The following is a 15,863-nucleotide window of genomic DNA, read 5'->3' as shown; positions in this document are numbered from 1 at the left end:
TTCTCATTTAAGGCACAAGACAGTAGAGCATTAGATATGTAAAGCTAATCTGCCAGGCACAATCAACAAGTTAATATTTTTGCTGATAGTTGCATGATTCAATGCAACTATTTAATGTTTAATTGGGTTGATCAGATGAGATTCGGCGGGTCACATTCGAGTGGGTATAAACGGGACTAAACAGGACTGGGAGCTCACAGTGATTCTCTTATTTTATATAGCTTCATCTTTTCACGAACAATTCATATTTCCTCAAAACACGGAAAACCCAGGAGTTTAGGTGTAGAGCAGACCTGAGCCTTGGCTAATGTGGTTTGCTGATACAATGCGGTTGTCAGAGTCACTTATGGAGGATTCTACTAAGGGTGCTAAAGAATGAATAAATGAATGATTTCTGTTTGAAAAAAAAATTCAAAGAGGAGGTGACTGAGAAGATTTGTCAGGGAGCTGTGCTTTTTCCTGATGTAAGAGACAAACTTTAGAGGGGCTTGGGAGAGGACGGCTCAGTGGTAAGAGCTCTGGTAGCCACCCTGGAGTTCACTTCCATGAACCCACCTAGCAGCTCTTAATTCCAGTTCCAGAGTATTTGACACCTCTTCTGACCTTTAGGGGGAGCTGCGTGCATGTGATGCACAGACATACTCTGCACTCACCACCTGTGTATAAAGTCATCTTCTTACAAGAAGAGAAACAAGCTCTGTGGTGATGTAGTGTCTGCTCTGAGAAGCTCTGTAAAAAGGTAGAGAACCTTTCTCAGTCACGCTGGAATACAATCCTCACTGTATCATTTTGTTACCCGTTGCTTGGTAATAATGTAGCTAAAGACATTGTCTTGTGGGTGCTGAGCAGTCCTGGGCTCCTGGAGACAGCTTTGAGCATAGGCTAGACAAAGGGGTAGGAAAGACTTTGTTTCAGTTTGGCACTTTCACTTTAAGGGAATTAATTCAAATATAAAGCTATCTGTGAAACCTTTTTCTTTACCTTCCTGGCTCTGTTGTATTCTACAGAGTCCTCTGTCCTTATAAAATTATGCTGTTCAGTTTAAAATTTGTGACCGAGGCAGAAAGCCTCGCAGAAGACAACAGCTGCGGGTTTCCATTGGATGGTACTTTCTAAACCATTTAGAGCAATAATACCATTGGTCACATCAAACCCAAGGACTGTGAGAAATGCTGTGTTTCACTTCCAGACCCAAATAAGGTCGATGAACCCTTTCTTGCTAAGTGGGTTTCTTATGAGTATGCCGACGTTGTAGTTGCAAACAGTGGTGCCTAGGAGCCATGTCATGCACATGGGGTAGTCACTGTCACTTTTTTTTTTTTGTGGTCACAGGTAGAATTTGTTCAGCCTTCTAGGTTCCACATATCTCTGTCGCCAAAGAGGTAAAGGTTTTCAGATTTTTCATATTCTATGTTACTGGACAGAGGCCGTGAGGAGGATTAGTGTTCGTTTGGTCCACACTGGTTGAGACCCACATGTGCATCTCACTCAGCCAGCGATGGGATAGGACGTTCACAGAGAAATAAACAGATGACCTCACAGAGAGTGCGGGCTGATAACTTGAACTAACTTTAGACAGAAAAGTGATGTTTAATAGATACCTGGGAGGACCAGAGAGAGCACAGCTCTCAGCCATCGCAGTTCATCTCAGTCTTTATAAGGAAATCCTTGCTGCTTTTGTTCTTTTCTGCTGCTTCGGAGGTTAGAAGCGAGGTCTGCTCATGCTCGCGTCTGTGTAGAGGTCTGCTCATGCGCCTGTGTAGAGGTCTGTCATCTACACTTATATTTGTAACCTTCTGAAGCAGTACTGGATTGTCAGCTGCATCTAACATGACACCCATGTCTGCATCTTTGTTCATCTCAGTAAACTGAAAGCAGGATTAATTGGAAAGAAGCAAAGGGAATGATGCTATAGGGACATGTCTGCTGCGTTAGCTGCTGGGTGGGGCTGTTGGAGCTCACAGCTGCGAGGGGCAGGAGCTGTGCCACTGGAGAACCGTTCACATGCCTTGGTTTTCAGCTGAAGGTTTTTGTTTCCTTGGTGCTGGAATTGAACATACCTCCGGCATGTTAGGTAAGGACTGCCACCAGGCTGCGTCTCTCTCTTTACTTTTTATTTGGTTATATCATCTCACGTTTGATGACCAAATGTGCAGACTCTATAATAACCTAGGCTGGCCTTAGATTCTCACTTTTTCTGCCTCAGGCACCAGGTCCAATTTCAGTTTGAGGATTTGAATACAGAAACAAAAGCCATTTAAGATATTACAAAGAGGCTTTCTTCCTCCTCCTTTTCCTCTTCCTCCTCTTCCTCCTTCTCCTCTTCCTCCTCCTCCTCCTCTTCCTCCTTCTCCTCCTCTTCCTCCTCTTCCTCCTTTTCCTCCTCTTCCTCCTTCTCCTCCTCTTTCTCCTCTTCCTCCTCCTCTTCCTCCTCCTCCTCCTCTTCTTGTTCTTGTTAGAGCTTCCTTCAAAGGCCCGGGTAGAATCAAGAACCTTTCTTTATTAGCGTGTTCCACAGTAAAAGCCTTCTCGGCTGTGTAATTTGGAGAGCTTGATGGTGGAGCTGTGGAAGGCGGTGGTAGCATTGTGGGTAATAATTCCATGAGGTCAACAGTGGATCATACTTGCTCTAACAATTGACAAGAACTTGAGATTTTGGCCTCACCTTTAATCCCAGCACTTAGGAGGCAGACACAGGGGGATCTCTGACTCTGAGGCCAGCCTGTACTACATGAGACCTGGGCTAGTCAGACAGGGCTGCACAGGGACATCCAGGCTCTTTTTCAGAGAGAATAAAAAGGAAAGCATTAAATTAAACTCATCGTAGAGACAAGCAGTGCTTTAGAACTGCTGTGTGCGAGTTTTGAGGTTTCACGTGCCTGAAGATGTCCTTTTCACACTATGTTGGGTCCGATGTAGGAACTTTCAAACCAGTGGTACAATGCTCAGTTCGTGCTGTGTACTGTGATCCCAAGAGCTGATGTAAACTGGCGACTGGGAGTGAGTTAAAGTCTAGGCCACCGACAGACATCTGCATGGCCATGTGGTGAAGACCCAGGGCACCTGTCCCTCAATGAAAACAAGAGAAGGACAAATGGAGGTGGTGAAGAGAGAGGAACAGTCTATCTTGGGGCGCAAACTATTTTCATGTTCTTTCCAGTGGTCGTCTTCTGCCACGACCTGGGACCTTCAGCCTTCAAATTGCTGCCAAGTACAGTTAGCATTGACAGGGAGCCAGCCCAGTGGCCCGTCCTGCCAGATGCTAGAATTAAACTTTGAGTTTATAATCTGAAAGTCGTGTTGCATGGAGGCCCTTTACTGCTAATGTCCAGTCTGGTAACAACGTGTAAGCTCTGTTGTATCTAGTCTTCAGTCATAGTATTCTCGGAGTCAGAAAGCCCTAAAGCCAAATAATTAGCGATATACAGTCTACTTTTTCCTTTCTCAGGAGAACTGGACACAACTGGCCCCATTTCTTGGTGAAGGGCAACAGATTTGAAAATTATGTAGCTTACAACTAAGATGTGTGCCATGTGGCTCTTCCCTCCGGCTGGCTTCATAAGGGTGTGGAACTCTTCCTAAGGGTGGGGATGAGATGGAGATTTCTCTTCAGACCCCAGGCTCTGGCACCTTTCCCAGTAACACCGATCCGGCTTCTTTCATTTCTCCACAGATTAAAATCAGGTCCCCAAAAGCTAGTGGGCTGAATCACTAGCACGTGGGCAGATGAGTCAGGAGGATTGCTGTGAGTCTTAGGCCAGCCTGAGCTACAGGCTGAGTTCTAGTATAACCTGAACTACAGACAGATACCCTCTTTCTAACATAATTAATGAACTCCAAACACATGAATCCGGAGGCTGCGAACTCAACCTTCAGTCTCAGTAGTGTAGCAAGATGGTCTCAAGGTTAAACTTGTCAGTTTGCACACACTCGCACACCTGCAGAACTTCTCTGATGATGCCCAGTGAGGACTGCTCCCAACAGCATGTCTACAGCTGCGGCACAGGAAGCCTGAGCCTCACAGGTGTAGGATCTGTGTGCCCTTTGACTTGGTGGCTGAGAACACAGAAGTACTGTAAGTTTCAACATCAGAGGTTTCGGGTGGGATCAGAGTCAGCTGAACGACAGCCAATCCTCCTGCATCAGCATTGGGTAAAGCCACGTCACTGCAAGGCCCTGCTTCCTTGGTCTTTAAGTAGACAGAAAGATGCTGTGTCCAGGCCTGGCTTTCAGAGAAGATGCTTGCAAGGTCTTGGAGGGCTTTAGAGAATTTCAGAGCAAGGAGACTGGCGTGGGAGTTCTCTGGGAAGAGGAAACTACCTCATCCTCCCAAGGGTTCATAGAAGCACAATCAAGCGTGGGAAGTGGCTTCCTTGCACCACAAGGCTTCCTTGCTTTGCACTGTTTGTGTTAAGGACCCACGGTGGTGGGGTTCGCTGGCAATAGACAAATCCTTCACTGCTGGCAGGTTCTTCAGGTCATGTACACCTTTCTGTTGCCAATAAAACAACTGAAAGCACACCATTCGTCTAGTGTCGTGAAACCGGAAAGGCTGCGTGTGTGAGGCTGTGGTACCTTATTGCCGTTTTTTATTGTGTCTGGTCAGCAGTTTTTGGTCAGCAACTGTATTAAATGGCATGTATGCCTTTAAACCACAACAGCAACAAGAAGGTGAGGATTTCGGGACCAGAGACCCGAAACTATACAACCAGAGAGTTTAGATGTCTCTCTCTCTCTCTCTCAAATGTTTGAGCAAGAAATGAAATGGGCATTTAAAAATCATTCCGGGCTGGTAAGATGGCTGGGCTGGGCTGGGGGTGGGGGGGTGGAAAGATGTCAGCTACCCAGTCTGATGACCTACAGTTCCATCTCCAGAACTGACCTGGTTGAAGGACAGACTGATTCACACAAGTTTTCCTCTGACCTCTGCCACAGAATGCTCTCACCACTCCCAGCACAGGCAACCTCTTAAAGCAACCTCGTTAAAGCGACCCCTCCCTCCTCTGCAGTGTTCTGCTCCTGTCTCTCAGGGTTGCGCAGGAAGGTGGGCTGCTGCAATGGTCAGTTTCAAGCATCAGCTCGCGTGCCTGAGGCTCTTTTAGAGAAAACTCTGAAGGGAGAGTGCCTGCCCTGAGTCTGGTGGCAACGTCTCACGGGCTGGGCTCTTGGACCCAGAAAGGGAGTGAAGGCATCTGTCCCATTTCTCTGCTTACTGATGTGCCAGGATAGACAAGCATCCCAGAGTTCTCCCCACCATGGAGCTGCCTGCAGCCGTCTGGCTGCTCATAAACACTTGTCCAAATGTGCCTATTGCCTATCACATACACACTTAGGGAATTTTATGTGCACGGGTGTTTTTCGTGCATGTGTGACTATGTACAATGCATGTACCTGATGCCCTGTATGCGTATCTGTGCCCCATGTGTGTGTGCCTGACACCCATGGAGGCCAGAAAAAGGTGTTGGGACTCCTAGGACTAGAAATTTGACTGGTGTGAGCTGCCGTGTTGGTGCTGGGAGTCGAACTCAGGTCCTCTGGATGAGGAACCAATGCTCTTAATCCCTGAGCCATCTCTCCAGCTCCACATATGCATTTCTTTGGTTTATTTAAAATAATGTAAGTATAGAAAAAACACAAAACTTTTCTTTAAATAGTTGCTATAAATTGAAAAATTGCACCTAGACATGTGTGTGTTCAGTGACCTCTCTGCACATTGTCATCCTGTGATGACCTTGGCCCCTGCTAAGATCTCTGACAGAGTTACATTACATGTTGGGGATGCAGCCTAGTGGTAGAACACCTGGCTACAAGGCCCTGGGTTTAGCCCCCCATGTCCCCTGCATTGGCTGGAGAACAGAGGAGCAGGAAGCAGCAGATGGTGCTGGGAAGGTCATTGTCCTTCTGAGCAAGTCAATCCTGCACTCCCACAGCAATGACAAAGGGAGACCTGACATTTCTGAGGGTGGTGACATATTTGCAGAAGCTGATGTGACAAATGAGATGTCTCCTCTGGGGCTCAAAGTGTCTCTTGGTGTTAGTAAGAGGCACTTAGTAGGAGGCACAGAGAACAAGAAGGGGGCCTCCAGTTTTTGTAATGATCTTTCTACAAGGCTGATCCAACATGATTTTAAGCATATTCTAATCAAGGGTCTGGTTCCATGTAAGACATGTGACCTCTGCCTTCTGTCACTTGTACAGCCTGATTCCATTTAGAGCATTGACAAGAGGCAAATTGGCATCCTGAAGCCGGGAAACTCGTGATTGGGTTGGAATAGATGTTCATCAGTAAAGCAGCCGCTGCTTCGCTTTCTAGCTATGTCTAGAAAACCCATGGCTATTCTCCCCCAAAGTCATGGAGCTACTGGAGGTTTTGAAAATGCAATAATTAAAAAAACTTTCCAAGTTTTCATTTTTTAAATACTTATTTTCATTTTGTGTGTCTGGGTGTTTTGCTTATACGCATGTCTGCACCGTGTGCTTGCGGGGCTCACAGGCTGGGAGAGTGTATTGGATCGTCTCACCCTGAGTTACTGCTGATGGTTGTGAGCAGCCGTTTACGTGTTTAGAACTGCACCAGGGTCCTCTGCAAGAGCATCAGGGGTGCTGACCACTGAGCCACCTCTCTAGTCCCTTTCTGCTCCATTCTTAGATTTGTGCTGACTGTTCCAGCCACTGATTTTCCAAGCTGAACTATTTTTAAAAAGGCTAAATTGAGTTTATTTAAGGGTAGTACTATAACATAGTGAATATTTCTCATTAATGATTCCTCCACCGTGGGAAACAGGTGATTCATGCTCTAATCTCTGGCATCTTGTGAGATTGAAGGAAACAGCCTAACATGCAGATGGATGATATTAAAGAGAATGGCCAAGAGACATTGGCTGACCCTGTGGTTGAGTTCGTTCCTTAATCAGTGAGCAGCAGAGATAGAAATCAGAGTGGGAAACAGCTGGAGGAGTCAGGTTTTGCGTTCTGCGTGAGTGGGACCATGGTGGGCCATCTGTGTGTCTATGCGGCTGTGATATCAGAGAGGTGGCAGCATCTTCCAGATGTGACGGCTGTTTGAATCAGTGAGCTCTGAGAACAGAGGAGCTGGCCCTCTGTCAGACACCAGCCCATCAGTTGAGGTCCCAAGGGCGACACAGCCAGGTTTCCTAGGAACTTGGCCTTTAGGTTGTAACAGAAATTCCTTCTGAGATTTCCAACCTGCTTGGTGTCCACTGCAGGTCACCGACTCAAGACAACAGCATCACATTTCCTGATTGTCAGGTTCCCCACTTGATGGTTCATTTGATGGTGGCTTGTTTTATAGTTAACTTCAGCTGTGGTCTTGACCCCTGGGAAGAGGGTGCCTTGATTGAAGTATTGACTGGAATCCAAGATTGGCCTTTGGATGCATCTATGGGTCATTTAAAAAATGCTAATACACCTAGGTGTGCCCAGTCCACTGTGGGCAGTATAACCCTAGGCTGGTGGACATGGACTACCAGGAGGATGGAGATCGGGGACTCTTATGGAAGGATACGAGGACAGACTGTGAGCTCCAAAGGGGATAGAAACTCCACAGAAGAGCAACAGAGTCAACTAACCTGTACCCTTGGGGCTCTCAGAGACTGAACTACCAGCCCAAAAAAATACACACGGGTTGAATCTAGGCCTCCCCGCACATAAGTGGCAGGTGTACAGCTTGGTCTTCATGTGGGTCCCTAACAACTGGAGCAGGGGCTGTCCCAAAAGGTCCTGTCTGTCCCAAGTCAGGAGCTAATCGAATTCCTTAAGCGTGGTGTCTAAACCTTCCAACCCTCCTTCGGAACCAAGGCTGATCCAGTGACCAATGACATTGTCACCTGTGCTGATTTTTCCCTCGGAAAGGAACATACGTGGAGTATTTTCTCCTCTTGATCCATGTCTACCAGTTCAGAACACTGTTAATCAGCTAAGGTACCTCAGCTAGTTTACTAATATCAGACAGTACCTAAGAGAAATAGGAGTTCTAAAGCCCTTACTGTTGTTCTGCCCTCTGAAGAGGGATGATGCTGTCATACAAGCATGCTCAAGCATCTGGGAGGGAAGTAGTTTTGAGGGCTGGGTTACAAAAAGCTCCTGAAATTGTTAGTTTTTCTGTCTCGAATAACATGCCTTAATAAGGTATATGTATCCAGAAATATTTAAACATTGGGTGGAAAGGTTTTGGTGTCTGTGTATGTATGTGTGTCTGTGCCCATATGTGTGTGTGTGTGTGTGTGTGTGCGCCTGTGTCTCTGTGTGTGTGCCTGAGCTATATTTGTGCCTGTGTATGTGTGTGTGAGTGTATGTGTGTCTGTGTGTCTGTGCATGCCTGTGCCTGTATGTGTGTGTGCCTGTGTGTGTGTATGTGTGTATTTGTATGTGTACCTGTGTGTGTCTGTGCCTGTGCATATGTGTATGTAATTGTGTGTGGGGGGTATAGGAGGACATTATCAAGTGACCATCCACCTTCATGATAAAAGCTCATCTCATGGCTTAACTAAGGACACTACACAGGGACCATTGTGGTTCCTCTGAAACCTGCAGCATTCACATAGTGTAAGGCCCAGGTTCAACTCCACGTTCACTGTGCTGTTTCTTTCAGGCTCAACTTAGGAGGCCAGAAGAGGGTATCATCAACGTTTGGATGTACCATTCTTAGTACTGCCCAGTTACTCACTTTTGTATGTATGTGTGTATTATGTATGTGTATATATGTATGTGTATATATGTATGTATATATGTGCATAGATGTATATGTATGTAAGTATGCATGCATGTACATACATATGTATGTATGTACACACATGTGTGTAAATGCACGTACAAACACATACGTGTGTGTATATATGTGCACATATGTAAGTATGTATATATGTACATATGTATGTATGTGTATATATATATAAACATTCTAAGCATATGGGTCTTTTGTCTGAATGTAAGCATATGCACTATGTGCATGCAGTGACTATGGAGGCCAGAAGAGAGCATCCCATCCCCAGGAACTGTAGTGACTGGCTGTCAGCTCCCGTCCAGGTGCTAGGAACTGAACACGGGTCTTCTGCAAGAGCAGTCAGTGCTCTTGACTACTGAACCATCTCTGAATCCTGCCCCTTCTTAACAAACTTTTGCTGTTTTAAGATATAGTCTCATGCAGTCCAACCTGACCTCACATGTGAACATGGCTGATGGTGACCTTACAATTCTGATCTTCCTGCCTCCTCCCTCCCAAGTGCTAGGATTGCAGGTGTGAACCATCACACCTTGTGTGTGTTACACTCAGGAGCTAGGGAAGGACTCTACCAAATGAGCCACATTTCCTCCCTTTCCTGTTCCTTCTCGCTGATCTATTTAACTGTCTGGACTGAGCTTGCAAAGTCTGCAGGTAATCTTATTTCTATATTCCCTTCCATTAATACTCCATTTCTGGTGTTTTGGGTTAGCCACGACTGTGCATTGCTAATTAGTTATGTTACTCTTCGTCTCTCCCATTAGACTAGTAATTTCTGAAAAGAACTTGTCTAATTCAGTTTTCTATCCCCCCTGAACAAAATTCTTCTGTCTTGGTTAGGGTTTTTATTGCTGCGAAGAGACACCATGACCACAGCAACCCTTATAAAGGCAAACATTTAACTGGGGCTGGCTGACAGCGCAGAGGTCTTTGACATCGTCACGGCAGGAAGCATGGCGCTGTGCGGGCAGACAAGGAGCTGGAGAAAGAGTCCTACATTTGGATCTTCAGGCAGCAGGAAGAGAGAGACACTGGGCCTAGCTTGAGCATCTGAAAACTTCAAGGCTCATCCCCAGTGAGGCACCAAGTCCACACCTACTCCAACAAGGCCACACCTCCTAATCGTACCATTCCCCATGAACCTAAGGGGGTCATTTCCATTCAGACCGACAGACCTGCAATCACAGCCGGGTTCCAACAAGGTGGCTCCCTTTAATACGGCACCTGCTGGCTCCATGCCTTTGTTCTCACAGAACATGTGCCAAGGGTTGCAGCCCTGGCTTGCAGGTTCCCGTGCACTCTCTTAGAAACAGAGTTTCCACTCATTGGAAACAGGCTCACAGGAAAGGAACAGTTGATAATCCTGAGCATGGAATTAGCTTTGAGGCCAAAATCCAGCATCTGGCATCTCCTGGACAAATCCCTGGACTGGTTGATGAGAGCTTTCTCCCCGGCCCTTCACGGGCAGGCCCTTCCGTGCTCACAGACAGGATTTCCACTCGGGTGCAGCTCTTCTCTATCAGGGATGCGGTGTCCAGAACTGCAGCTTATTTTTGGCCAGGGCCCACCACCTTTTTAAGCCTGGACTTTTCTATTCCCACACAGAGATTACGGGTCCAGCTTCTCTCTAGATCAACACTTTTGGAACGGAATCACTGCCTCCTGCCTCACTAGGACTGCCTTGGACTCCACCAGCCAGTCTTTAATTCAGATTCTGAAAATGGCTTTGATTCGACCTGGATTTACCACAGCTCTTTGCCCATGGTGATTTGGGCTGCCTCTTGCCTTCCCCGGGCTGGCCTGGCTCTGGTCTTCACTGCGCTGTCCTGCCAACTTTCTCTTGAAGCCTCAGCTCGCAAGAGCTCCTACTTGGCCCAAAGAGGCATAACCATTTAGCTTTGAAAATCATTCTAGCTTCCTGGTGTGTGGGTTTAATTTAATTTAATTTAATTTTTTTTAGAGGGTATCTTTTACAATCTAAAATTGCACCTGCTGGATTGGTTTTGAAGTGATTTAAAACCTTGCCGTGCATAGCTTTGCTAGCGGACCAGTAGCAGTAGAAACCACTGCGTGCTCTTGAAGTAAAGTGTAATCTCTGAGAGCCTTCGCAGGCCTCCCAAATCAGGACTCTTCATGTCAGCAAGATGCCTTCTCTGTGCGTTTAGTCCAAGAGCACGGATCTTGAGCCTGGCCAGCATCAGAGCCACAGCATGACTAGCTACAGATCATTTGAAGAAATGATCTTATCAATAAAGGAATGGGGGGGGGGGGCGGGGAGATGGCTCTATGGGTGAAGTGTTTTGCTTCACAAGCAAGAGGACCCGAGTTCAGACCCCCAGCCGCCATGTGGATATCTAGGCACAGTGCATGTGTCTGAATGGCCGGTTCTGAGACAAGAATATCCTTGGGGTTTCTCCGGCCAGGGAATCTAGTCAGTCTCTAAGCACCAAGTTCAGTGAGAGACCCTGTCTCAAAAATACAGTGCAGAATGATCAAAGAGACATCAAAGGTCAGCCTCTGGCTTTTAAATGCACATACATGCGCAGCATATGTACACAGCACACCTCATAACACTAAAATAAAATAATCCGTTCTGCTATCGAATGGGCTCACATTACGGTGCTCAGAGGGGCCCTGGGTTCTGGTTGTGAAGTGTTGCCTTAAATGGAGGATAGCCCTGCTTTCCAACACTTTGCTGGCACTTCCTTTCTCATCTGAGTCTCCTGTGAGGAAGGCCTCATCGTGGTCCATTACCACGGGAAATTACAGGAGCTCTTAATTAGCCAATTCCTACATATTATGTAGTCCTGAGGGCATAGCTATACAACTAGGAAGGTCAACAAGACTCTCGGCCAAGCTGCAGCCGTGCAGTCTCTTGGACTCATCCCTCATGAGTGCTCCCCCTTACAGTCGCATGGTCAGGCAAGGACTCTGCCAATGGCAGCTGGCTGCCTGGCTGAGGACATGTGTAGGGACCTGAGCCCTTCAAGGTTCAGCACAACCTGAGAGCCATCTTCCTCCAGTTACATGGCTGCAGCTTAGAACCTGAACCGAGGCTGAGTGAGGGGCAGGTGTGAGGAGTGTGTGGTGTGAGTGTGTGTGTGTGTGTGTGATTGTGTGAGAGACTGTGTGAGTATGTGTGTGTGTAGGTGTGTGTACATGTTAGAGGAAGGTAGCCATGTGTGGGTGAGGATGCATGTGTGTATTTGTGCATAGGAGCGCTGGAAGGCAAAGCAGTTTTAGGAGGCGGGGTCTCTCGCTGGGTACAACTCACTGTTTGGCTGGACTGGCTGGCCAGTGAGTCCCAGGAATCTGCCCGTCTCTGTCTGCCCAGAGCTGGGGTAATAAGACTGTGCCACGATGCCTGTTTTTTGAAGTGTATTTTTAATATTTTAAAGTTATGTGTGGTATGTGTGCGTGTGTGCGGCTGAGTACAAATGTCCACACAGGGCAGAGGTGTCAGATCATTCTGAATTTGGAATTACAGGTAAAGGTGAGCTGCTCAGTATAGACGCTGGGAATTGAGCTTAGCTCCTCTGCAATGGCTTACCCTGATCTTAACCTCTGAGCCATCTCTCCAGCCCCCATATCTGGATTTGTATGTGGGTTTTGGGGCCCAAACTTAGGTCTTTGTGCTTGTGAGGCAAGCACACTTTTTAAAAAAGATAGCCACTTAGCCGTCTCCACAGCCCTGCTGCTGGGTTGGCAGACCTCCCTGTCCTACTGCAGCTCAGCAGTGATTCTTAGACTAGCTGGGCTATGTCTAAGCCAGTAGACAGCAGGACCCCCATCCTTCCTTTTAAACTATCACCAGAGCAAGAGGCACAGCCAGCTGATTCAGGACACCATGCTCCTTCCCACAACTCAACAAAATAACCCTAAATCCAGCTATGGCCCGACATCTCCAGACTAGAAGCACCAAGCCTCCCTTGGGTGATTCCCTTCCACACAGCATAATATTAGTACCAAGCTGTTAATACTCTTTTTGCCCACCTCCCCTGTGAAATCCCAAGGTCTCCTCTGCCTCAGTTTCCTCTTTAGGTTTTGTCTCCTCCCTTAAGCCTCTCCCAATGCTCTGCTCCTGTCCTGTTAGGTCTGCTGTCAACCTGACACCTGCCTCACCTGGGAAGAGGGAGCCTTAGTTGAGACGCTGCCTCGGTCGGATTGGCTGGTAGGCATGGCTGAACGGCATTTTCATGACTGATGGCTGGTGCGGGCAGTACCAGCTCTGAGCAGACAGTTTGGGGTTGTGTGTGGAAGCAAGCTGAGCAAGCCCAGAGCATCGTGGCTCCACAGCACGTATCTCTGCTCCTGCTTGATTTCTTCGACGACTTCAGTGATGTGCAACCCAAAGAAACTCTCCCCTCCCCGGGCGCTTGTGGTCAGTGTTTTGTCACAGAAACAGCAAAGCAAACTAAAGCGGTTTCTTCACTTCAGACCGGGACCTCCAAGGGGCGCTTAGGTGCTCACTGACCAGTTGGGGAGGCAGGGACCTTCCAAGCCATGCTTCCTTTACACTTCGGATTGGATGCATGGTTTTGGCACTGTTCATCCTTGACTGACTAGTTTCAATATTAACCTCCAGGTGCCTTTTCTTTTCCTTCCCCACGATTGCCTCTGTGCCCCCTGTTACATGTGTGTGCGTGTTTTACTGGCACATATGTCTGCACACCACCTAGTGCCTGTGACTGAGGAGGCCAGAAGAGGGATTTGGATTCTCTGGGTGATCTATCTGTTCGCCAGCATTCACCTCCCTCTTATTTTTTGTCTAAGGTACTTTCTCCAACTTGCTTAAATTTCTGAGAGAGAGATTGAGAGAGATATTTAGAGAGAGAGAGATTTAGAGAGAGAGAGAGAGAGAGATACAGAGAGACTGTTTCTAGAAAGTCCCCAAGACAGAGTTGAGAATTGCGAATTTGCGTCTCTGTCCCCAACACATCAACAGAGCAAGCACTCTGAGAAAGGAGTCTCTCTAAGCTGGCCCCTTACCCCAGAAGCTGCTTTCCGTTCCAAGCATCGCAACGCAGGGAAGTCTGCATGTCTGCTCTTGGACTTACATTGCCTTTCTGCGACTTTGTTGTTGTTTATTTCTGTCTCACAGTTCTCTTAAGAACTCAGTTGCTTAAAAGATGCTCATGGTGTGGTATGTGTGTATCTGATGTTGACAATCTGTGCGAATGAGCTATCCCTCCAGGCTCCCACATTTGAATCTTTGTCTGCCAGTTGGTGAGCTGTTTGGGAAGGCTTGGAAGGAGTGGCCTTGGTGGCAGAAGTATGTCACTGGGGGCAGGCTCTGAGAGCAAAGCTGCAACCTACTTTTAGTCCCTTTGTGCTGGAGGTTTAAGTTGAGAGCCTGAACCTCCTGCTCCAGGTTCGATGTCTGCCACCTGCTACCTCCACTCCACCATTTGGGGCTCTAGCCCTCTGGAGCCACAAGCCTAGTAAGCAAGTTGCCTTCGTTATGGTGTTTTCTCACAGCAACAGGAAAGTAACTAATAATTGTCTAATCTTAAGAAGATCCTGTCATGAGCTATATACACAAGCCAACACATTGTGAAGTCTCCTTACATCATAAACTCACCTTTCAGCTTTTTAAAGGTATTGGAATAGGACCTGAGACCTTGTACATGCTGGGTTGTATATATCCCAGTACTTTTACTTATTTTTATTTTTATTTCATGTGTATGAATGTCTTGGCTGCGTCTAAGCACGCCACCGGCGCGCAGAGCATGAGCGGGAAGGAAGAGAGCATGACATCTCTGGAACTTGAGTTACCACTGTCGAAGTTATAGATCAGAATATCTGTAGATGGATCTTCCTGCACAGTAACTGTTAGCAGGATTTGCTCCGTGATTATACTTAAAAAGTATTCCACCATGATTCACCATATGCAGCTGAGCATATGAATTCTGGGATCTCTCAAGGCAAACCTGAGAATGAACTGAGAGGGACGCGTTCCAGGGAGATGGGCCCATATCCTGAGTCGAGCTGATTGTTACTGTGCCTTTGTTCTCACGTGGTCACTTGGAGCGCCTATAGGCCAAACGCATATTCCTAGAGTGTCCACAGAGGGTACAGTCAATTAAGGGAGACCGTGAAGAAGGTTCAGCGGAGTTACTGATGTGATTCAAGCCCCTAAGTAGCTGCTCAGATTCTTTGGCCCCAGGCTTTATTTGGAATGTGAAGTGGTTCCAGTGGCCTGGGAGTGTAACATGTTTGCTAATGTAACAAGTTTGAGAGCGCAGAGGATTCCCCTCCCCCCATATAAAAGTTTGCATAACATTTTCATGCTGTTCGTGGCTATTCATATCCAGTATTCCCACCAGAAATAATTATGTTGCTTGTGGTAAAAATTACCACATTCTCTTTGTGGTTTTCTCACAGGAAAACACACACGAGCTTGTGCGCACACACACACACACACACACACATCTGTTAAAACAGTAGCAAAAATTTCTTCCAGAAGGACATAGAAAAAAGTTCTGCTGAAATCCTCTTCATTCCTTGAAGAATGTTTTGACATTTAATTTGCAGTAGAGTTGAGCACATGTGATAGCTCCACAGGGCCTGGGGTAGGCCAGAGGGAGGGACACTTCACATTCTCGGTTTGATTCTGTCCGGCTGCCGGATCTGCCAGGGAAGATGCAGGAGGCCTCCTCTCCAGAGCCCTGGAATGCAGATTTCCCAAGTTGACCGAGTTGGCTGCTCAGTGCTGGGTCTGACTGAAGGAGCGATTGGTTTAAGTATTTTAACATTAATGTAATTTTATTTTCGAAGATGTTTTAAGTTTAAAAAAATAAGCAGGAGAAACATGTTGTACCAGGTAGTTTTGTGTGTCAACTTGACACAAGCTGGAGTTATCACAGAGAAAGGAGCCTCCCTTGAGGAAATGCGTCCAAGAGATCCAGCTGTAAGGCATTTTCTCAATTAGAGATCAAGCAGGGAGGGCCCCTTGTGGGTGGGGCCATCCTGGACTGGTAGTCTTGGGTTCTGTAAGAAAAGCTGAGCAAGCCAGGGGAAGCAAGCCAGTAAGGAACACTCCTCCATGGCCTCTGCATCAGTTCCTGCCTCTAAGTTCCTGCTTTGTGTGAGTTCCAGTCCTGACTTCCTTTGGTGATGAACA

Source organism: Apodemus sylvaticus, chromosome 2 (assembly GCF_947179515.1).
Source record: "Apodemus sylvaticus chromosome 2, mApoSyl1.1, whole genome shotgun sequence".
NCBI lineage: Eukaryota > Metazoa > Chordata > Mammalia > Rodentia > Muridae > Apodemus > Apodemus sylvaticus.
Note: the sequence above shows the minus strand (reverse complement) of the source record.